This window comes from Emydura macquarii, unplaced genomic scaffold, assembly GCF_026122565.2.
Source record: "Emydura macquarii macquarii isolate MOO-44397 ecotype Brisbane River unplaced genomic scaffold, CSIRO-AGI_Emac_v2 contig_2890, whole genome shotgun sequence".
NCBI lineage: Eukaryota > Metazoa > Chordata > Testudines > Chelidae > Emydura > Emydura macquarii.
In genome coordinates, this window is record NW_027133027.1 from 3,608,243 (window position 1) to 3,631,670 (window position 23,428).

Sequence of the window (23,428 nt, forward strand, 5' to 3'; positions counted from 1 at the left end):
CAAGTTAAACTGTCTTGCTTGCTGTGCACTCTGCGCCATCGAACTAAGCATCATTGAACTAAACTGAGATTGATACACTAGGGAAACATTGAAACAAGATCCATGTCCATTTGTCAAATAACCATAGCAGCAGTACCCTACCTTAGAATGTCAAGGTTGTATTGGGTCCTCAGTCAGACACTCGAAACTATTTATAGATTATGTTCCTGGTATGAGTAATTTGGACATTTTTCTTTGTCTTACTGTCTTTGTCTGGGTATAATAATAAAACCCAAGAATGTCACTAAATGACAGGAATAGAATGACTGGGAATGGAGAGTGAACTATGATTTATTAATTATATATTTTATATTACTTCAGCTTCCAGTGTGGACTAGGAACTTTATAAAGATGCAGATAAGGTCCTTGTTCTGAAGAGCTTACAATCTAAACAGACAACATATAGATGAGGAGTGAAGGACGGGATGAAAGTGACTGACCGGTGAAGTTAGTACACATCCTGCTAATTCCATTATTTTTATAGAGAACTTTATCGTTTGCTTGTTGTTTAATTTGTATCACTTCCTATTTTGTTAACATGCCTTTATCGACAAGCTCACCCTTACAGTGTCTCCACTGCAAAGTTAGCCGTGTCCAGGTATGAGCAGCCACACCACAAAGCCATATCTGAGTTACTATGTCCCTATTGGTGCTGTGCTGGCTTTCCCGTCTGTGTTGCTAGGCCTCTTGGGCCATGGCTCTTTGTGTTGCAGTAAGTCAACCCACTCTATATTTCTTTCACAATGAATCATGGGAGAACTTGTCAGTCCTTTGGGGCACAGGGAGGGAATTCTAGGAAGGCATTGGAAGACTATCAACACTCAGGTGATATAGCCTGTGTCCTCACTACAAAGTGGATAGGTTACTAGCCTAAGTGAAAGGGGAATTTTCCATAAGGGAATGTACAATCAGAAATCCTTTTTACATTCTAATACCTGTATTCAAAGAGGTCTCTTGAAAGTATCCGCATTCTGTATAAAAGACTCTCTAAATCATACAGTCCTTGCAGATAAGAAATGTTATGGGCATCTGAATATCAGCTGCTGCAAGAGAAATGCAGTAACCTGAAGATCTTCTGAACTCAGTCACCTCTTGGCAGGTGAAAGCCTTCAGTTGGCCTTTAAGATGTAAGGTGCCTACACATGTTTTGTTAGGCTTCTATCCAAAACCCACTGAAGTCAAATGAAAGATTTGGGTCAGGCCCTTAATGGTTTGAAGCAATTTCTTTTGTGTCTCTCTGCACTTAAAATATATATGTTCATTTTAAGTCTATTTTAACAACAATTGTACTGTCATTATATTCTATAACTGTGGTTCTACAACTTCTTAATGCACCAGTTGGAACAACAACGAGCAAAGCTGAATAATACAAAACTTCTGGGATATCAGATCAGGAGCAGAGCTCGCTATCTACTGGAATGATTTTAAAATCCCAGGATTTAAAACATGAATTAACTAATTTCCTTTTATGTAAATCTGGGTCCTCAAGCATAAAAAGTTGTGGATTTTCTTTAAACCAGTTGGTTCCTTCTGGATTTTACCATTTGTGATCATCATGACTGGGCGTCTGTAGCTCTGGGAGCTGCAATTGTTTTACATGAAGATAACAGTGATTCAGAGATAAGGAAACTTGGTGATTCAGAGCTGTTTGGTTCTCCCACTCAAACCTTATTGAGTCATACATAGACCATAATGTGCTGCACTAGAAAGGATACATAAGCTGAGCTGCTGAAGTTTTTTCATACATATATATATACAATTTGTAGTTTCTCAGACCAATGGGGATTTGTTATTTGCAAGAGCCATACATTTTATTTCAAGCCTCTTTGACTGCATTTCCACTGAGACAGCTCACAAAGTTCTTGTACTTTTGTTTAAAGGGAAGAGCTGTGTTAACATTTATTGTATTAAACAACCCAGTGTGCAAAAGGGAGCACTATAATAGTCTGTATAAGATAGAAGAGGAGTCAGATAGGACTTGATCCTGCCCCACTCAAGTCCATGGGAATTTCCGCACAGAAAATAGAGCCCATTGACCCTCGTTCCCTAAGCCTGGGCAATGTGCATTTGGAGCATACCGATTCCCTTAGTCCGAAGCCATTCTTTAGAAGATACGCATCTTAAGTGTGTATGAAGTATAGGGAAGCAGTGGTGAATTTGAAATCCCCAATCACTGACATAATCCTTATGCAGGCCTTTGGATGCTGTGCAGGTACGAGCAAGCCCTTCGTTAAAGGACTGAGTGTTGACAAAAAGGGATTGAATAATAACAACCCTTAACACATATAATCATGTTTTATGCGTGGATCTCATATTATTTCACAAAGCTGGGTAAGTATAATTACCCCCCACTGTACAGATGGGGAAACTGAGGAAGAGACAAAGTACATACAAAATTTTCAAAAGTGTCTCTTCATTTTGGGTGTTTCAGTTTTTAAGTGCTTGTCCCCAGCTGGGCACCAAAATGAAGTACTCAGAATTAGTGGACACTTGAAAATGTCAGCCTAGATGACTTGTATGACAGCATATGGGACCCAATTCAGCAAGGCTTTTAAGCAACTGCCTACCTTTAAGCATGTGCATAGTCCTATTTAGTTGCTCCAAATGCTCCCTGTTGAATCAGGGCCATAGTAAATCAGAAATACTGAATTCTGATATCTAGTCTGGGGCCTAAGCACCAGACCGGGTCATGATTTGTACTATATGTTTGTAAATGAAATGTGCTGTATAACACTAATTAGTATATTATTAATTGATCACATTGTGTTACCTGCACTGTGGCTAAGAAGTTACTTTAGGAAGGAGATAGTATGGCATCATGAGTTCTGTAGTCACTTTGAAGTATGTAAAATAAAATTAACATGGTTTTAAGAGTTAAGAGTTATGAGGCATCCCATATAAAATATGTTAAAAAATAGTCAAATTAGGTGGTAATCCATTTTTATACAGGAGCATAGCAGTTGCTCCTGGATCAGAGCAGAGCTCCATCTAATCAAGTATCCTGTTTCTAAAAGTGGCCAGGACCAGATGCTTCTGCAAGAAACTTTGGAGCAGGCAGAAAATATAGCCACTCCAGAAAATAATGCAAACATGCCATACATGTTAAATACTGCAACCGTGAGAGATCCAAAACTCACACCAAATAAATAAATCCTGTTCCGTAAAAGAACGGACAGTGTTGTCAGCCTGCTAAGACAGGCTTGCAAAATACTGAGAACCAGTTATATTACACAAGGGGAAGTGCTGCTGTTCTTTACTTGACTCAGTGATTCAAAAAGCCTAGACACAAATTTCATTTTACCTTCTGTAAGAAATACACGTGACGTGTGGGCTAAATGGATACTCGATCCCAGGAGCAGATGAATTGATAACATTATTCTTTTGTTTCATCTGTTTGCTTCTTTAAAGAGGATTGGCCATGTTCCAGTGAAGGGCTTTGTTCTGCTGGGTTGTTGTTGTTTAACTTATTGGTATTTATATTGCTCAACTGGCCCCCCAAAGTTCAGGTACACCGAAAAGTCAATTTTTTCTCCTCCTCTCTAAGGCTGTTGAAGAGACTGTAAGCTGAGGTGGATGTATTTATGGGGAATCCTCTGTATATGTCATGATTTTTAATTTATGGATAGGCACCCAGAGCATTGGATGGGCAGCCAGAGATTTGGAAGAATAAATAAAAATAAAGAATTGTTTTTCTTTATGTGCCATGCAAAAAAGAAGAAATGGAAAAACAATTCTGGTTAGCCCAGCCAGGTTAGCCAGCTATATACCAATAATCAACATGTTAATATATTATGAATATCCCAGAACAATTTTTGTAATTTGCTTTCAAAGAATTAATCTCTGCACAGCTGTGATTTCTTTAGGTTTTCCAATAGTGCTATGTAATACTATACCAGGCCATTTAACTCTGCAATTGTATTATCTAACTCTATCAAGCTTTTTGGGATATAGTTTGCATGAAAGATAGTACTCAAAATAAAGTTACAAGAACAGATCCAGATCCTGCATGAGTACATCTCCAGTGAAGTCCTCATGTCTGGATTTGACCTGTACTGTTTGGCTTAAGTTGTTTATTTGTTAAATTCACTATTCTAAATAATGTATTTGTTAAATTCATTGCTGGAATAAACCCACTAAAGTGAATGTATTTTCATCAAGGATAAATTTAGCCCATTATATCGGTTCTATTACTACTAACAACTCATGGAGATTCTCCTTTATCTCAAAGGGTAGAACTACTTCTTTTGAAACTGTGGGTGCTTTGTTAGAGTCCAGGCAGAACTGATTCCTTATAACGCAAATATTAAATCACGCCTCTTTTTCAGGAAGGGAGTGTTTCCTAGTGGTTAGGGCAGGAGACTGGGTTCTATTCCTATTTCTACCTATAACTTTCAGGAAGCAAGGTGAAAAGCATCTCCTGAAAAGTGCTGAGAGGCTCAGCAACTTGCAGCATCAGTCTCTTAACAGTTTGAGGTATTAGGGCTTGTCGTTGCACGTTAACTGTTGTGTGTAGACTATACTGGTGCACACTAAAATTCCCTAGTGCGCTTTAACATAGTACTAAACCATACTACGTTAAAGCATACTAAAGAAGTTCTAGTGTGCATCAGCAGAGTCTACAGGTGCCAGTTAATGTGCAGCACATTAGTGTGCTTTAAAAATCACACCTCTGTAGTGTGCATGCCACACCGTGTAGACAAGCCTTTATTTTGCACATCTTTAAAATAATTGTTATACTACTTACTTACCCCACAAAGTTGACATGAGGATAAATGTTGTAAAGCACTTTCAGATCCATGATAAAAATGCTACAGATGTGTAACATATTATTCATTATTGTTATTATGTAAACGTTGCCAAGCCTGTTTGGTTTGTTCTCACGTGTTTCTCGGTTAAACATGCATATATTTTGAATATCTTAAATAATTCCTCCATGAACAGTCAATCAAGACACATAATAACAAGCTCTTATTTCCTCAAAAGCTCCACAGAAGCAATTTTAAAAACATTTAAACATATTGGATTATTAGAAGGTCACAGCATCATTTAGGAATTCAAGTTAGGCTTTGTTAAAAAAGGGGCTTTACCAAATCTAGCATGAACAACAGGGTTTTTTTTTAAATTCAGCGAAAAAAAGATTCTGTGTGCACATTCTCCTGCCGTGCTGTGCAGTGGCGCACAGTGGGTCTCCGGCGCCTGGGGGCCAAGCCTACATTTGCACCTCCCCCCAGGCCTCACACACACCCTCGCTCAGGGCAGAAGGGGTCCCAGCACTACTCCCCAGTTGCCTCGGGGAGGGGGGAGGTCTTTACCTGCGGGGGAGGGGGATGAGGCCTGGGAGGGGCTCAAATGCAGGCTTGGCTCCGCTGCCCCCCCCCCCCCCCCATCTACGCACTTACCTGCTGCGCGGTGCCCGCTTCTCCCGCTCCAGCCCCACAGCCCAGCACCAGCTCGGATGAGGCAGCCTCACCCTCCCCCCACCCCGGCCTGCACCGGGCTGCCCTTCACGACGCGCAGGGGAAGAGGGGGCACAGGAGGTCCCCCCTCAGTATGCCACTGTCTGTGGGCCCGTTTCCCACTTTCCCTCACTTCCCCCACTATGGGGATGGCGGGGGCGGCTGGGAGCCCCACTGAGGGCAGGGAGGGGACATGACAGGCTCTAGTCCCCACAGCTCCCTCATTGCGCCCAGCACGGGGGCAGAGAGGCTGGGTCGGGACTTAGGAGGACATTTGTTCCCTCACAGTGGGAGCCCTTGGCTGCCAGTGTAGTGCCAATAACCAGGGACCTATCAGACTTTGGGACCTAGGTCTGGAACGGTCTCAAATTCTGATAGGTCCTAGTTATCGATACTACACTCGGCACGGCTGCAGGGCCCTGGCCACCTGCAACAGTGGGGCCGGCTCCTCCTCCGAGGGCCCAGCCAGTGCCCCCCGGCCGGCACCCGGGGGCATGGCCTCCCGTGCCCCCACCCGTACGCCACTGGTGCTGTGAAACCCTCTCCCTCTCCAAACACACAATACATTGTGCTGGAACACATGAATCAGAAAGTAAAATGGATTATAAACAAAAGTCTAGTTCCCTTGACCAAACAAAGGGAAATGTAAAAAAACAAATAAGCAGCTGATATAGTGAAAGTACATTAGAGTTTTTAAATTATTTCTATTATAGTGGCTAAAAGCAAAGTTTCCCAAACTTTTCAAAACTGATTCCCCATTCAGGAAAATTAAACTAATCATAACCCCCTTCTATTCCTCCATGTGGTGTTACAGGCCTACCGCAAATGAGCAATCATTCAGTGGATTATATAGATTTCATAATGTTATATTTCCTCTTCTTTCTTATCAGCTTTGATGAACAGTAAAATAGTTAACAACATTGATATTTAAAGTGGTATTGGAATCTGAGTTTGCACCTATTGAAACAAACTGGGCCGAGCTATCGCTTCAGGCTCTCTATAAACTCAGGCAGACATCAGTGCATCAGTTACACTGAGGTCACATTTTCAAGTGTTTCTTTGCAACCATAACAGCTAGAAACTGACTCCCATCACAATATTGGGGATCGTTTCCTCATCAGTATCTCCAGTTAATATTATTCAAGTTATGTATCTAAATATCCCCATCAACATGAGAAAACACTTTTAGGTGGGAAATGTTCCTGGGAAACTGGTTTAATAGGCCAGAGAACTATATAGAACTATATAGAAGAAATATAGAACTATATAGAAGAAATACTTCCTTTGTTTGTTTTAAACCTGTTGCCTATTCATTTCATTTGGTGACCTCTAGTTCTTGTGTTATGAGAAGGAGTAAATAACACTTCCTTATTTACTTTGTGAATCAAGGTTGCTCAATTGGTTACTAAAGTAGTAAATATCAATGGATCCCTATTAATTAAAGATCTAAAGGTAGGTATATATATATATATATATATATATTTACTACTTTAGTAAATAATTGAGCAACCTTGACTCACAAAGTAAATAAGGAAGTGTTATTTACTCCTTCTCATAACACAAGAACTAGAGGTCACCAAATGAAATGAATAGGCAACAGGTTTAAAACAAACAAAAGGAAGTATTTCTTCACACAACACACAGTCAACCTATGGAACTCCTTGCCAGAGGATGTTGTGAAGGCCAAGACTATAACAGGGTTCAAAAAAGAAGTAGGTAAGTTCATGGAGGATAGGTCCCTCAATGGCTATTAGCCAGGATGGGTAGGGATGCACAGTCATGCTCTGAAGTATCTCTAGCCTCTGTTTGCCAGAAGCTGGCAATAGGTGACAGGGAATGGATCACCTGTTCTGTTCAGTCCCTCTGAAGCATCTGACACCAGTCACTGTCAGAAGACGGATCATTGGCTAGATGAGCTAGATGGACCATTGGTCTGACCCAGTATGCCCATTCTTATGCTCTTAATTCTCATGGAAGTATCTCATTGACTTCAGTGGGACAACTCACCTAACAAAGGGTTGCAGGACTGGGTCTTTAATTACCACAAATCTAATTGAGCATTATAATGTTCCAGTTACACTCATACTTTATAGGAGGCTAAAGACACACAGACTTTTACTATAGCATAAAAACCCAAAATCAAATGAACAAGGAGTACCCAATAATGTGGGAATGTTTTTCTGAATGATAATAAGGCTTCTGTTTCAGTGCTCAGCATGGCTAATATTAGTAAATCATATCAACAAAGAAAGTAGGGCAGCTTTATTAAGGACAGTATGGAATCATGAATCTAATACTGTACACAAGAGCTATATCCCACATATTACATGAGGGACACTGAAAAACATGTGACTGGGCTCCCATTGTTCTAATATGAAGCAAGAGGAAAGAGGAAACTGTGAAACAGTAATGCAAGAAATGAGACCATGCAACTAAATATTTACATCTAATGCCCCACTTCTGTTCTCTAAATCCCCACTCACACCCGTGGAAAGCTAGATTGCTTTTAATCACATTAGTCAAACCACTTTCAAAAATCACCCACACTCACCCAATAGATTTGACGTGATTTGTTTCCACAAAGACGTAATTTACTGTGTTAATCAGGGATTGAGCCATGGCTGCAATCTGTCCCCCTAGCAAGACCCAAACATGGACTGGACAGGGCTGGGTGAAATAATCACTGTAAAATTACATGCACATTGAAATTTGAGGTTTCCACCTTTGTTTTTATTTGGTCTAATTTCTCACAGAAAAAAATCTAAAATTTCAAAACAGACTCATTTCTGAGCAAAATATTTAATGTTTTGAAATTTGGAACATGATATTTTGTTTTGACAAAGAACTATTTATGCCCTGAAGATTTTGATCATTTCACATGTTTTAATGCAAAAACCACCTCGTTGTGAATTTAGGGCCTCAAATGGCCTGCAATGAAATTGTGACTATTTGTCATGACAAGTAGTGCAAAAATATTAGCTGTATTTCTAGTACTGCTTGAAGCACAGTTTCAAAATAGTATCATGGTGATATAAATCTTGCTGTACAGCTGTGTTAAATGTTTTGAATTAGGACACTGGGCTTAAAATTCTGAAATTATTCTTTTAATTTAAGGCAAACAAACTTGCTTAGTGGTGGTCCCTCCACCTGTCAGATTTACACTGCACTTAACTGATGTTTTATGGGCATTAGCTGTCACTGATTGCAGTCTTCTATTTCTCTTTGTTTCCCAGGCAGTGCATCATGTAGTGGTATTTGATCTGAATGCTGAGGGCTGCCAGCATGAATTACGTTTTTTTACAAGGGTACAAAGGCAATTATAAACTGTCTCAGAATAATTCAGAAGCAGGGCTGGGATTACAGAGTTCAATAACCTACACACACACAGCAGCATCACAGTGGAAAAAGCTGGACTGTACCTTGGAAACATGGAAGCCTGACTCCTTCGTCTTCCTGAAAGATCTAACTGTAAACACTGGGGCAGATTCTGAAGTCGATTATACAGTGTAAATCTGGAATCGCGCCACTGACTTCAGTGGAGTGATGCTGGCTTCGTGCCGGTTTAATTTAGTGCCGAATTTGACACTAACGTTATAACGATTTCAAAATCAAGGAAGTAAGCATTGAGCAAACTAGTTCAGAAAAATAAGGACTAATGCTGAACACCAGCTCTTTTCCTGAATTGAGACCAAATGCAATCCTTTACAGATATTCCCGTCTCAGTCCCTGTCCTCCAAATCCATATTCCATCCCCTAATTGTCCACTTTTCTCCTCGTAAACTACAATAGGCCCCAGCTCCCTCCCTTCCTGCAACCTCCAACAGTCAGTGCAGGATCTGGAAAGTATAATAACATGTCTGCTAGGCTTTGAGCTGCTGCTGCATTGAAACCTAAGGCTCTCTGGGGCTCCCCTGGACAGAGGTACTCGAAGCATTTGGAGGTGTCTCTGATTGAGGATGTCCTCAAATGTGAAATCTGTTGGAGGTCATGAAAGGGAAACAAGCAGGGATAAAGAGACAAGGAGGGCATGGAGGGTGAGGGGAAGCTACAATGCAGGAAAGGGTGAAGTATTTAGGGTCAGAGAGAGGGAGAAGAAGGGAGGCAAGAGCTAGGGAAAGAATACATTTTGGATCAGTATCCAAGTTTGCGGGGGCTAATGTGAACTGAAATCATTCAAGGAAACAACACAGCTGATAGGCGACATCACCTCTTTCATGAAAGAGAACACAATCCTGAAAGTGTGCATGTGCTACCTTACGTCATGACACAAAAGCCACCTAGCCAAGTTGATAACCAATCAGTAGCACTATATGCAGGACATGCAAAATTAAAATTTCAGAATGACTTCTTGACCCTCACCCTCATGCTGAATCATTACTTTAACACTAATAGTTGGAGTGTGTCTGCAATGGGAAAATTTGTACACCTTATTCTACACCAGCATAGCACCACCAGTGGTAACAACAGTGGAAGTTGCACTGTATTTTAAACAGGATTTAGGCATTTTTTCCATTTTCTCACTTAACTTTGAAAGAGCTTATTTAGGAGCCCATCCCTCTCCCCTGGAAATCAATGGCAAAACTTACATTGTCTTCAAGGGACAGAGATAAGGACCTTGAGGGGGTCAACAAGCATGTGAACAAGTGTGATCCAGTGGTATAGCATATTTAGATTTTCATAAAGCCTTTGACAAAGTCCCTCACCAAAGGCTCGTAAGCAAATTAAGGGGTCATGGGATAAGTGGAAACATCCTCTCCTGGATCAGTAACTGGTTAAAAGACAGGAAACAAAGGATAGGAATAAATGGTCAGTTTTCAGAATGGAGAGAGGTAAACAGTCATGTCCCCCAGGGGTGTGTACTGGAACCAGTACTGTTCAACATATTCATAAATGATCTGGAAAAAGGGATAAACAGTGAAGTGACAAAATTTGCAGATGATACAAAACTACTCAAGACATTTAAGTCTAAAACAGACTCCGAAGAGTTACAAAGGAATCTCACAAAACCAAATGACTGGGCAACAAAATGACAGATGAAACTCAATGTTCATAAATGCAAAGTAATGCACATTGGAAAACATAATCCCAACTATGCATATAAAATAGTGAAGTCTAAATTAGCTGTTGCCACTCAAGAAAGAGATCTTGGAGTCATTGTGGATAGTTCTCTGAAAACATCCAGTCAATGTGCAGCGGCAGTCAAAAAAGCTAACAGAATGTGTGAATCATTAAAAAAGGGACAGATAATAAGTCAGAAAATATCATATTGCCTCTTTATAAGTCCATGGTACGCTCACACCTTGAATACGGAGTGCAGATCTGGTTGCCCCATCTCAAAAAAGATATATTGGAATTGGAAAAGCTACAGAAAAGGGCAACTAAAAAGATTAGTGGTATGGAAAAGCTTCCATATGAGGAGAGATTAATAGGACTGGGACTTTTCATCTTGGAAAAGAGATGAGTGGGGGGGGGGGGGGGGGATATGATAGAGATCTATAAAACTATTACTGGTGTGGAGAAAGTAGGAAGTGTTATTTACTCCTTCTCATAACACAAGAACTAGGGGTCTCAAAATGAAATTAATAGGCAGCAGGTTTAAAAGGAACAAAAGCAAACATTTCTTCACACAACACAGAGTCAACCTGTGGAACTCCTTGCCAGAGGATGTTGTGAAGGCCAAGACTATAACGGGATTCAAAAAAGAACTAGAGAAGTTTATGGAGTATGCGGCCATCAGTGGCTATTAGCCAGGCTAGGCAGGGATTGCTGTTTGCCAGAGGCTGGGAATGGCCAAAAGGACGGATCACTTGTCACCTGTTCTGTTCATTCCCTCTGAAGCACCTGGCATTGGCCACTGCCAGAAGACAGGATACTGGACTAGATGGACCATTGGTCTGAGTCTGACCCAGTATGGGCGTTCTTATGTTCTTATGTTCTTAACAGCTCTGTGAAAGAAGGAAGCAGAAGAACTTTCTCAAATAAACAAGAAGTGAAGTTAAGAGGATTAGGTAAGAAGAAGCAGCAGGATTATTTTTTTACTGGATGTCTAACATGCAGTTACTTTACTGCAGTGGAAACTCATTTATCAGAATGCTGGTTCTCTAAAACCCTGTTTATCTAAAATGAGATCATGTCCTCCGATGTGCATTAAGGCCAATATTGTCAAACTTGGATGACTAAATTTAAGTCCGTTAGTCCACAGGTAGGCATCTACCATAACTAAGGGCAGGTCTACACAACCGCTTAAGTTGCTCTAACTTATATCACTCAGGGGTGTGAAAAAGACCCCCCCCTCCGAGCAACACAAGTTAGAGCGACCTAAGCACTGTCCACACCAGCGCTATGTTGGCAGGAGACATTCTCCCACCGACATAGCTTCTGCCTGTCATGGAAGTGGAGTAATTATGCCAATGTCTTCATCGGACGCTCTACAGTAGTGCAGATGCATTGGTGCAGCTGCGCCGATGTAGTGCTTCTAGTGTAGACCTGCCCTCGATGGCCTGATTTTCACTCTCCTTAACTTCAGTGCTCAGCACCACTAAAAATCTGGCCACTTAGTTATTTAAATTTGTTAGATATAAAGACACCTGTCTCAGGCTTTGAGTGGCTTTCCATAAATTCAAAATACAGTTGCATAAAAAGATTGAACTTACAGCTGATCCACATCCCAAAAACCAGAAAATAATTAAGCAATGATTAAATCAAAACCCAATCAATATCCCCTCCCCTTTACCTCAATAATTTTAGGCGCTCAACTGTGAAAGTGTGGCCTGTATATATTGAAAAGTCCACTGCTTATCCAAACCTTCATTCATTGTTATCATGTTATTATTTGCATTGCAGTAGCACCCCGAAGGCCCAGCTACGACTGGGACCCCTTTGTGCTAGGTGCTTAATGAGAGACTGTCTCTGCCCAAAACAAAGGCTGGGATTGGGAACAGACATTTTCCCAAACTCACACACAGCAGGCCGGCGTTCAAACCAGGAATAGAACACAGGTCGCCTGAGTCTCAGTACAGTACTCTACCCTTCTTGTCCTCTAATTTAGTTTCACAGCCCCATTCCATTTGGAAAAATGAAGTTTCACTGGATATATAATTAAGAAACCCAGCAAAACCTGTATTAATCCCTTTCTGGTTTTACAAGACATGGTCAAAGCATCCTCATCACTACTGAGTGCAAGTTTACTCCTCCATTAGACCACCTTTGTTAAGCAGTCAGTTTTTGTCAGTCCCTTGCATGGACACTTCGGAGACATTTCACTTGGTATCATTTATACATTATAATTGTTCTGATTACACCAAGATAAGTAAATGATTCATAACATGTAACTTTCTTTTTAATCATACCTCAAGTGTATGTACCACTGCCCTCTAATGGAGGGAATCGAGTATTAATTCTGTCGTAACTTACCCACCGTGCAGCCCATGCTGAGTCATGGGATGCAAAACAGGGTGGTATTTAGCCCTTCGCATTATGCATTTCTGTCAAACTAACTACAGCAAAACATAAAGTGAGATGTGCAACTAAGAAACTGCATGTGGAATATGTACATCAAAATGCTTAAATTCCTGTTTCCCCATCTGTAAAATGGGGACAATGACACTGACCTCCTTTGTAAAGTGCTTTAGATCTACAGGTGAAAATGTAAGATAGATAAGAGGTTAGTGGTATTATTATTATTCTGGCCTGCTAGCATATGGCACGTGAACCCTGCTGTTTCAGGTGAATTTTTTCAACCTCAGCGCTGTGCTTATTGACGTGACTAAATGCAGAAACAGCCTTTGAGAGATGAGTACACTACAGGGTTTTGAACATGTTGAAAGACGTTCACAAACCCCAAGACTGCCTAACTTCATGGCAGTGCCTCACCTCACAGGACAGTGCGTGGGCCCACATCTTTCCTCCCCATTTTCCCAATCCCACACAGCAGTGTCAGTTCTTCTTAAAGGTACATTTTTCTCCTGCGTAGGATCTCTCCCGGAGTCTCCAAATAACACAGGCCTAAACAAAAATGTAATCTGTGAAGCAGGTTATTACCAAACCTCTATTTTTAATCTTGTCAGCCTCTGTACCAATAGAGGTGTAAGGCTGAGATGTCCGAATTGTGATTTAAACTGAGAAATTTCAAACTCAATATCTCTAGGAGACTGGGAAAGCTCTGCTATGCACAGAAGTTAGCCATATATTAATGCAGACGTACCTTTCTAGGGAAGGAGGAGATTTTAAGAAGCTATGTGGTATGCATAGTCATTAAGTTTTAATTACCAAATACTGCTGGATTGTTCAAGAGGAAACAGGCATTAGCCAGTCAGGATGGATTCTAATGATCGATCAATAAGATCAATAGGAAAGTGTTCTTCCCCTTATCCTCAGACAGCAGGTAAGCCCATGGGAACATTCCTGTTGCAGGTGTGAGGATGTGTGTAGTGTAGTGTTTCTTTAAAACTGGAGCAGGAGCAAAAGGGATAATCCACCCCCTACTACATGATTAAGGGAAGCTTAGACCTCCTAGTTCTCTGCTTCCCCATTCCAGCATCCTCCTGCCTTTGGGGTATCTTAAACAGAAGGGATTTCTAAGTGTTCTCAGCAGACCCAATATTACCAGCTATGAGCCATTGAAGACAATGACTCTCTTTTCAGACCCCATGTGCACGTGTATTTTGTGTACAGCGAATACAATGCGAGGGGGGAAATATTCCTTCCCATTATTTTTCTGTTTGGATGCTCAGCTGCCCATTTCCTGAAACTTCTGTTGAAACCCACAGGCTGTCGGGATCACTGGTTCTGCACAGCCTTCTATTTAACACTATGCAGATTATAATTATCCCACCTTTCTCATGCGTGCTTATGGAACAATATTTCCTCCTCCATAGCTCTCTCCTCCATAGGTACTAAAAAGCTAATGTTCAGTGACAACAAACAGTGAATCAATTTGCTCTACCGCTGCGATCCAAAGGTCCTTTCAGGTAGAATAGCAATATTGGCAATTGCTGGCTGAGGTGACAGTGACTCAGAAGCAGATCTGAGACAAAAGACACTACTGGGGAATTCGGCTCACAAAAGCACTTCTTTGAATTGCATCAGCCTCAGGAAGATGCAGAAACAGGAAAAGGGAGGGGGGGAAGAGCAAAACTGTATTTGTTACCATGGAAAAAGCAGATGAAGACCTTTAGAAGAAATGTCAAGAAAGAAAGGAACAAGTAGATAACTTAGAAAACAAACAAACCCCACAATCATTTATTCGTGGAAGTTCCCTAAAGAGAGTGGCAGCATGACAAAGAAAAAGTGAAGCACCAAACCCCACAATTCCTTGGGTGAACGGTCTGGCATTTGTTTGCTTCTGGGGGCAAAACCCAAAACCGTTTTTGTGCAATTTGTCACACATGGAAACATTCCGGACATCTTGCCTTGGCTTTAGAACTCATGTTTAGCATTAGAGTTTCACAAGATCTTTCATGTTCTCAGTCAAAAAGCCTCTCTCACCGCTACCAAAAACTGGGCCCTGAAAACCAAAATGTGAAAAGATTTAAACACTTTTAAAATAAAGGAACAAATTCTTTTCACCTAAATATTATTGAAAACTTTTTTGCACAATTCCCCATGGGGTTGCTCTCAAATCCTTCCTTCAAACAAACCCCACTTCTTGCAATGCCTCACAAGGACAGGGGACTTCCATTTTGTATTCTGTCAGTTGCTTCATGGTACATCTCAGGGTGTGAAGGCCTTTACCTTCCCAAAGGCATTTTTCTCCTTTTGTCTCTGAAGCAGGGCAATTGCCTGTAGCCCCATGCCTGGGCAGCGGGGCTCAGGCATACTAATATTTGAACATAATATTCAGTTTTTTATTTGGGTACCTATATTATCCTTTTCTTTTTTATATTATGTATGTGTGTGTTTAGCTGTATAAGGATCAGTTTAATTCAGCTTTTAATCTACTGGATATGCAGACAAACAGTTGTGGCACAGATGAGCCAGGGAGATTTTATAGCATGTTGTGAGGAGGAGGCTCAGAAAGAAAAAGATTGAGAATCCCTGCGACAGGGAAAGGAGGGGATCAGGAAAATGAGCTGGAGTTAACCCCACGTTCACCAGATAGCCTCTGTCACTGTTTCTTTTTTGCATCCTAAATTAAAATAAGTTGCATCCTCTCCCTTTGCGACCGTTGGAGCTCCTGTTAGGCTAAGAGATCCCCTAGGAACGTTGGGTTTCATAGAGTGAGGCTGGCTCTCAGCAAGTCATGTTGGTTTCCTCCGCATAATATATGAAAAACTAGGACAGCATAATCCACCTGATGACTGGCATTGGGTAGTTTCTCTTCAAATAATTTGCAGGCACACTGGGCCTCTTGGTCTTCTGCTGCAGAAGCCACCAGAACGCATGCAGCAGTAAGTGTATGTAGCTAGGCCTTATGTTGTATATAGCTGGTAAACACAGTTATGTGGATCTGTGTTTCTGTAGTTTCCTCATATATTTTATGTTCCATCCCCTACTACATGATTAAGGGAAGCCTCGTCCTTCTAGTTCTCTGCTTCCCCATTCCAGCATCCTTCTGCCTTTAGGGTACCTTAAACAGAAGAGATTTCTAAGTGTTTACTTTCTCTCTCTGCAGACCCAATATTACCAGCTATGAATGTGCTCCAAAGCCCATTGAAGACAATGACAATAAATTCCCAGACATCACATAAACGTGGGTTCCAGAAGAGAAGAGTGGGACACTTCCTTGGGATGCCCAGGACTGTGAGTCATCTGGTTACCTCCTCCCCACCGTGCCTCCGGTGTGCGGGAGTCTTTCTTGTGGGAGCTGAGAGTCAGCACCTGTACAGCACTAGCCTTTCAAGCATTCTCCTCAGGCCTTTGCTTTGCAGAATAGCAATAGGTGTGCCCTGAGCCCCCTGGAAGAGAGTTCCTCTGTAGCATCCAGTCACTGGACACTCATTGTAATTTACTAGGTTCGCTACTCACAGGGAGATATAGTATACACATACCAGCTTGTTTGACAGCTCCAATGTAACAACGCTGCCGCTGTAATCTATTTACAGTGAAAACAAACACAGTATGAGTTTATAAACAAAGGTTAAGATTTAAGAGATAGTGAGCAAGGGTAAAAAGAACAACAGGTTACAGATAAAACAAAGTATAACATGCTTTCTAGAGATGAGAACTTAAACAGGCTACAATCCTTATCTAAAGCAGTCTTATCGCACCTAAGCCTTTTCTGTAGATCTTGTTGGTTTTCAGTCAAACCAGCATCCACAATGTTCAGGAATCAGCCCCTACCCTGCCACAGATTGCTTCTCCTTATATTTTCCCAAATCCATTGTCTTTGTTCCCCAATCAGGATGAACCCTGGAGTACAGACTCCCCTGTGCTCTCTCTCCCCTGTTGAGTTCACATCACATCATTGGTTTCCTGTGTAAATGGATTTGCACTGTATTGGCTTACAATGTTAATTTACACATGAACATACACAGACAGATAAAAACATGGCTTTGTCTAGGAAAAACTTGTTTTTCAACTCTGCCAGGGACACAGACCCTAAAATATATTTTGAGTACATACATATAACTTCTTAACTATCACTTGTAAGTATCTCAGACAATGATTATGAGGATCCGTGTGACATCAGCTTTCATCAGACACCTCACATGACCCTTTCTGGGTAAATACTGTGAAAGCCAGGTGTTAGGTGTAGTGAGTTTGTCAGGCCTGACAGGAATTGCTGTAACAGAACAGTGAGCCCTTTGGCAGTTGGCACTGAGGGCCTCTTTGGGTCACAGTGAACACCTGCCGTTAGCACCCAGCAAAACGCTATCTGACATCCCGCAGGGCCACAGAGTCAAAGAAAGCGCAATTACCAGTGTAAGCATCAGTGTTTGCACTTCAAGAAGCGTGCACTGGAAAATAGTTTTTCACTTGGAAATAAATGAACCCAAGAATGAGTCAACGGTGCAATAACTGTTGGAGGAGGCCATCAGTTGGGGCTGTGCTAGAGGCCCACCATCTGGTAAAGCAACACTTGAGCAGATTTGTTCCATTAGAAACATCTCCCTCTTTGAATGACTGTGTGTGCTCACCCTGCACATTACTGCAGCTGAAACTCTTGTGGTTTCTAGGAGGCAGCTCCCCCAGCTGCCTGAAATGAAGCCTCTCTCCAGGCCAAGTAAGAAGGAGCTGTACCAAGCTTGATTGATGTCTCAGTGTCTCTTTGTATTTACTGTATTTACCAGGACTTCTGCCACGTGCAGAAATATGTTTACAATCAGCACAAAAGGCTCATTGTTTTAAGATCCATCCAATAACAAGGAAGATACTAAACTTCAAATAATAATACCTTGCTCTTATCATCAGTAGAGCTCAAAGCACTTTACAAAGGAGAGCAGTATCATTATTCCCATTTTACAGAGGGGGAAATGGAGGCACAGGGTGATTAAGTGACTTGCCAAAGGTCACCCAGAAGGCCACAGGTAGAGCCCAGATCTCCTGAGTCACAGTCTACTGTGCGCACCACTAGAAGCCCCTAAACAGCCCTGCTACAGCTCTGCTAATTCTCCATTTCTCCCTCTTTCATTTTCTTCCTGCACCCCAGAGGCCCCATATTGTAGGCACTAGCCTCTCCATGGCAATGCAGAGTACATGATTACTAGGCTAAGCCAATAATGATCAATTTTCTCTTTCCAAAACATATGTGATTTCTACACTGATCAAAACACTGTTCACTGCTCTAGGAAAAGGAGATAAGAGTGAAAAATATCACTCCAATGAATAAGGAGCAATTTGAGGCTGACACATTATTAGCTCTTTTTTGCTGTGAAATATGAAAGTGCAAAAAAAAATTAAACAGCATTTTGTGAGCAACCTGCTCTTTCAGGAAAAGTCACACAAGCTTTAGGAGACTGCCTAAATATAGGAATTGCTGCATTTTTGAGTCCAGGCTATGAAGCAAGGGAAGCTCTGAGAAATGAAAACGTTCAAGAGAGATCAGAGTGAGAAGAGACATTTCAAAAGGCAGCCATCAAAAGCACAAAGGGCCGAATCCTGCAGTGCTAATGCAGACAAATCTTTACAATGGCCATTTGCCTATGTTAGGACTGCAGGATCTGTGTCAAAAGTAGGAGAAGGAGGAAGAGAGCAAATAATATACCCAGTTTTCAGGAACATCCTTCATTTGTCCTCTAGATAATTTTCTTTGTCTTTGTCCATGGTTTAGCATTGCCACACACAGAACCCTGGGATTTCTGATACAGTTTATCGGGTTACAATTATACGGAGCCTAATGATGTGTTTTATAATTGTGTGTTAATGTCCCATATTCAACAGGGAGACCACTATAGCTGCTCTTAGACTTGGGAAAACGTCTTCTATTCTTTTTTGTGTTTGGATCAGAGCTTTAACTGAGAAACTGGGCTGATCTGTGGAGTAAATGCCCATTTTATGTTCTTCTTGGAGAGATATTTTCGTTTAAATATATTATAGATTTTTGCATATATATCATGAACTCCTTGAAGTGAAAAAAACACAAAGAAGCTGAAGTGGTGACATAAACCATTAACAGCCCAGATCTGCGCCTCCCTCTGTAAGTCAGGCAGTTGGGCCTCTAATTTTTCCATTTGCTCTCACACAATTTCCCCACAAAACTTTTGCCCCTGTCAAAAGTTAAAAAGACAAAATCTCAACCTGGATTTAGAATTTCCTAGTTTTGCCGTGTTGTATCACGCCTTTGGTGTTGATTACACACTTTTCTGTTTTCAGGGTGTGTCTTGACTGCAGAATTAGCCTGGGTATTGGCACCCAGATCTGAGCACCCAGGTTAGCCTGTTAGCACCCACACTGAAAAGCCTTATCCAAGTTACTGTGTCCTCTTCACTGGTGCTATGCTCCCCTGTGTGTGTCATTAGGACTTCTGGGGCTCTTTGTGCTGCAGCAAGCGGAGCCACTCTATTATTTTTCTCAGTGAACTCGGGGAAAACTTGCCTGTCCTTCTGGACACATGAGGGAATTGTGGGAAGGCATTGGAGGGCTATCAGCACTCAAGAGATTTAACCTATGTCCTCATTGCATAGTGGGTGAGTTACCAGTCCAAGTAAAAGCAGCACCCAAACTCTGAACCAGGCTCCACACTGTGCCAGCTAGCCTGGGTATAAAGCAGCACCAGACTTGGGTGAGAGGGTGTGGTGTGTGGATCGGCGGGGAGTAAGAGCAACACCCAAGTAAGAGCCTGGGCTGACTTTGCAGAGAAGACATGCCTTCAGTGTCATGTAAGTAAAGGCCTGTCCCAGTAGCCCCTGCCTTTGGATTTTATCCCATGTTCCTTTCCCCTCTCTTCTTTACCCACCCTCCTGTTTCCTCTTTTCAACTTTGTATATAGGTCCCTTGCACAGGCATCTGAGAAACAGTTTAAAAGCAAGACAGCTTCTAAAGGATTCAGTTTACCCTAGTGAAAATGTGAGTGACATGCCTTTTGGCGGCACAGGAAATGTAACCACCCCGGGCAGGAGCTGTACACTTGGTTGTTGAGGTCCGTTTGCCATTTCGTTACGGCATGAGTTGAACTTAAAAGCCATGTAGATCAGCCTAGAGGATACGACGCACAAAAAGCATGTACTGGGCAAGTCATTAGCCACTCTCTGTCTCTGCAAAATACTTCCCCACGTCACAGGGCTGCTGTGAGACTCGATTCACTGCTGTTTGTCAAGCACATCAAGAATTCTTAGCTGGAACACAACTAGCGAAGAGCAAAGTAGGAATATTTTAAACAGGGCGGGTATTAATAAATGACAGTAACAATAGCTAACAATAATTTGCTTCCTCTTCATTTCCAGATGCAATTCAAAGTGTCCATGTTGCTCTAGGAAGCCTTTTGTGGTTGATGTCCTATAAAATGCTGCTGCTACATTTCTCTATGGGGCAATTCCAGCCCCCTCCTCCATGGCTGTGCAGGGTCCCCTGCCAGCATAGCTGGTATGGCTCAGTTGCACCAGGAGGAAAAGAATTTGAGGGGTCAGATATGGGGTGCACACCATGTTTGGTGCATGGGACCTGTGTTCTGCACCATGCAAGGGCAGACTGGGAGATGTCTGGCATCAGGGCGAGGGACTTACCCACAGTACAGATCCTCTGGTGCTTGCTCTTGTAAAGGATGTGGGGTAGAGTTGCTAAAGCAGACTTTATGGGATGGAGAGAAAGATTTCCTCACCCCCGCACAACAGCCCATTATCTATCCCAGCTCCTTGGGTTAGGGACTGGGCTGAGGATTTGGCCTTTAGTGCACAAAGTACCCAACAGTTGGGATCTTCGGGGATGCTTGAGCTTGCAGTTCCATGAGGTTTCCATGGGGGCTGTGAGCAGGTGATCTCAGTGGAGGTCCCTTGACTCAGTAGTTAGCTCTCCCACTTTGTCTGACAGAACCAAGCTATTGCCCTCTGGGACATGTTGCCAGGTTGATCCGAATTTAGAAAAGAGGGGTTTACTTTGGATGGGCTCAGTTAGCTGGGGTGAGCAATCTTTTCTGTGTCTCTTTAGCGCGATATGGATTTGAACAGCATATGCATATGGGTTTTTAAGTATGTGTATGTGCCCAGAGACTTGCTGAAGGGTGCAGCAAGCCAACTGAAAGAATAAATAAAACAGATTAATGAATAAAATGTGACAGGAATTGGTGCTATAGAAAGTCACATGCTGACTTTGAAATAAGGTTTCATGTGACTGTTAGATGTATTACATAATAGTAGTCTTGAGACCACAGAGCAGTCTGGCTTATGGAAAGTTCATTCTTGCTTATGCTTCATAGGAGCATGTGCCTCAGCTTCCTGACCAAAAGCAGCTAGTTACACTCCAGCGATCCAGTCATGAACTACACATGTGATTAACTTCATGTAAGTGGTTGATGATCAGAGCCCATGTTTTCTGTGAGGAACACTTTCCTGCTTCTTTAGGGTGGAGGTGGGGAGGAGGAGGACTAAATAATTAAGTAAGTATGACAAGCAAATAAAAAGGGGGGATAGGAGAATTGCAATGTCCTTTTATGAATTCAGTCTGTAGAGTCTTTGGGCCAAATTCTGTTACACTTGGGCAACTTCAATGGGTCACCAGTGCCTTGGTAGATTAGGGTTCCAGTTACAGCAATTCATGTAAAAATCACAGTGCTGAGACATTCATTTCTTTGTTATGGATCTGTGTTTATGTGCTGCAGCCAAAAGGGGGAAGGTCCTTAGTTTCTTAGACATACACAGGGCATATTGATAAAGAGATCAAAACTCATGTACAATTTTTTTCAGTATTTCAACCCTCAAGAGAAAAATATTTTTTTTCAGTTACAAATGAGAACACCAATCACTGAGGTTATATTCTCATCATTGAACCAAGCCCTCTGGGGTGCAAAAGGCTGGGCAGCACAGAGATTTCCCCAGCTGGGAATTCTTCTGACGTGAGAGTCCACAACTACACTGAGCTAGTTTAATTAGCTACTATGCCCCCCATGCTGTGGCCCCTGCCTTAGCAGGCTTGGAGTTGTGACTGAAATGGATGCACGCAGCCAACATACTTTCAAAGAGTCCTGAGGCTGTTCTAAACTATGCGAGGGCCAGGACTGGTTTAGAACCACCCCCAGGATGAGGGAGCCTCAAGTCACTCCTCTATGGGCTTCTCACTCCTTCAGCTGTGCCCATAGTAGACAATCAGATGCAGCTAAGAATATAGGCCAGTGACTGAAATTAGTCAGATTCATTCTCTTGTAAGATATACACTGTGCAAATGAATAATAATCCCAAACCACATGGAGCTTTATTCACCATACTGAGGACAACAAAAGGAAACAACAGTGGCTTAGCTCACACCCCTACACAGAAATATCCAGACGGGGCCGGGAAACTCATTGATGTTCACCTCACAGAGATTCCTCAGAAATCTTCCCTGGGAGTCCAGCACCCAAACACAGCAGATCCCCCAAGATCCACAGAGATCTCAGGGATCTGTTGGAGGGCATAGGAGGGTTGTGCCTCAGTACAAGCAATGGGCCCCAGGCAACCTGGCAGTTGCATTGACATAGGGTATGTCTCCACTGATGGCGGCAAATTCACCACCATCAGATCGATTTATCCTGATCAATTGAGCGGAAGTGAAGACCCACTCAATCGATCCGGAAGTCGATCTAATAAAACCACCTCCCCACAAAGCGTAGCACTGCATTGATGGGTACGCATTTCCCGTCGGCGCAGCACCGTGGAGACGGTGCGCTAAATGGAAGTTACGAAGTAGCTTGTGTAACTCCCGTCAGCCGCCGCCAAGTTTCGCCGTCAGTGTAGACCAGGCCACAGACTCAGGTCTTAAGTGTCCCATGGAGTTAGTAGGTGGCAGTGTGCTTCCCTCACCAAACCCATCCTAGTTATCCACCATAACCTCCTTTATTCCTTATCTGGGGACTTTGGAAGTAGCTGATTCCCGCCTTTTATGCAGGGAGGGGAAGTTCCATTCCTGGATCCTACAGGTGCAAGTTGGCCTAGCGTTATTTTCAATTACAAATGGTAACTGGCTTATAGAATATTAGTGTACAATGTGCATGGTGATTAAAATGGTCGCTTCAGTCTCTTCTCCAGAGGAAACTGTTGCCTCAGCTTTCTCATCTTCAATAAATTTCACAGCAACCTCATGAGCAATGAACACAAAAATACATCCTCCTTAGTTCATCCTCAGTGAGAAAATGCCCACATGTTGGAGGTGTCTTTTAGTATCAGCAGGAAGCAAGAGAGTGTTTGCATTTCAAGGAATCCATGATCCCCAAAACTCCCTCTTGTCTGTAGACCTTTCTATTTAAAGGGGAAAGGCACAGTCTAAGTCACTAGGCGAGGAGAAGGAGATAAAAGGATAGCATCTCAACTGGTGTAAATCAGCATAGCTCCACTAAACTCAATCATGCTAGTTGAACTCAGCTCTGT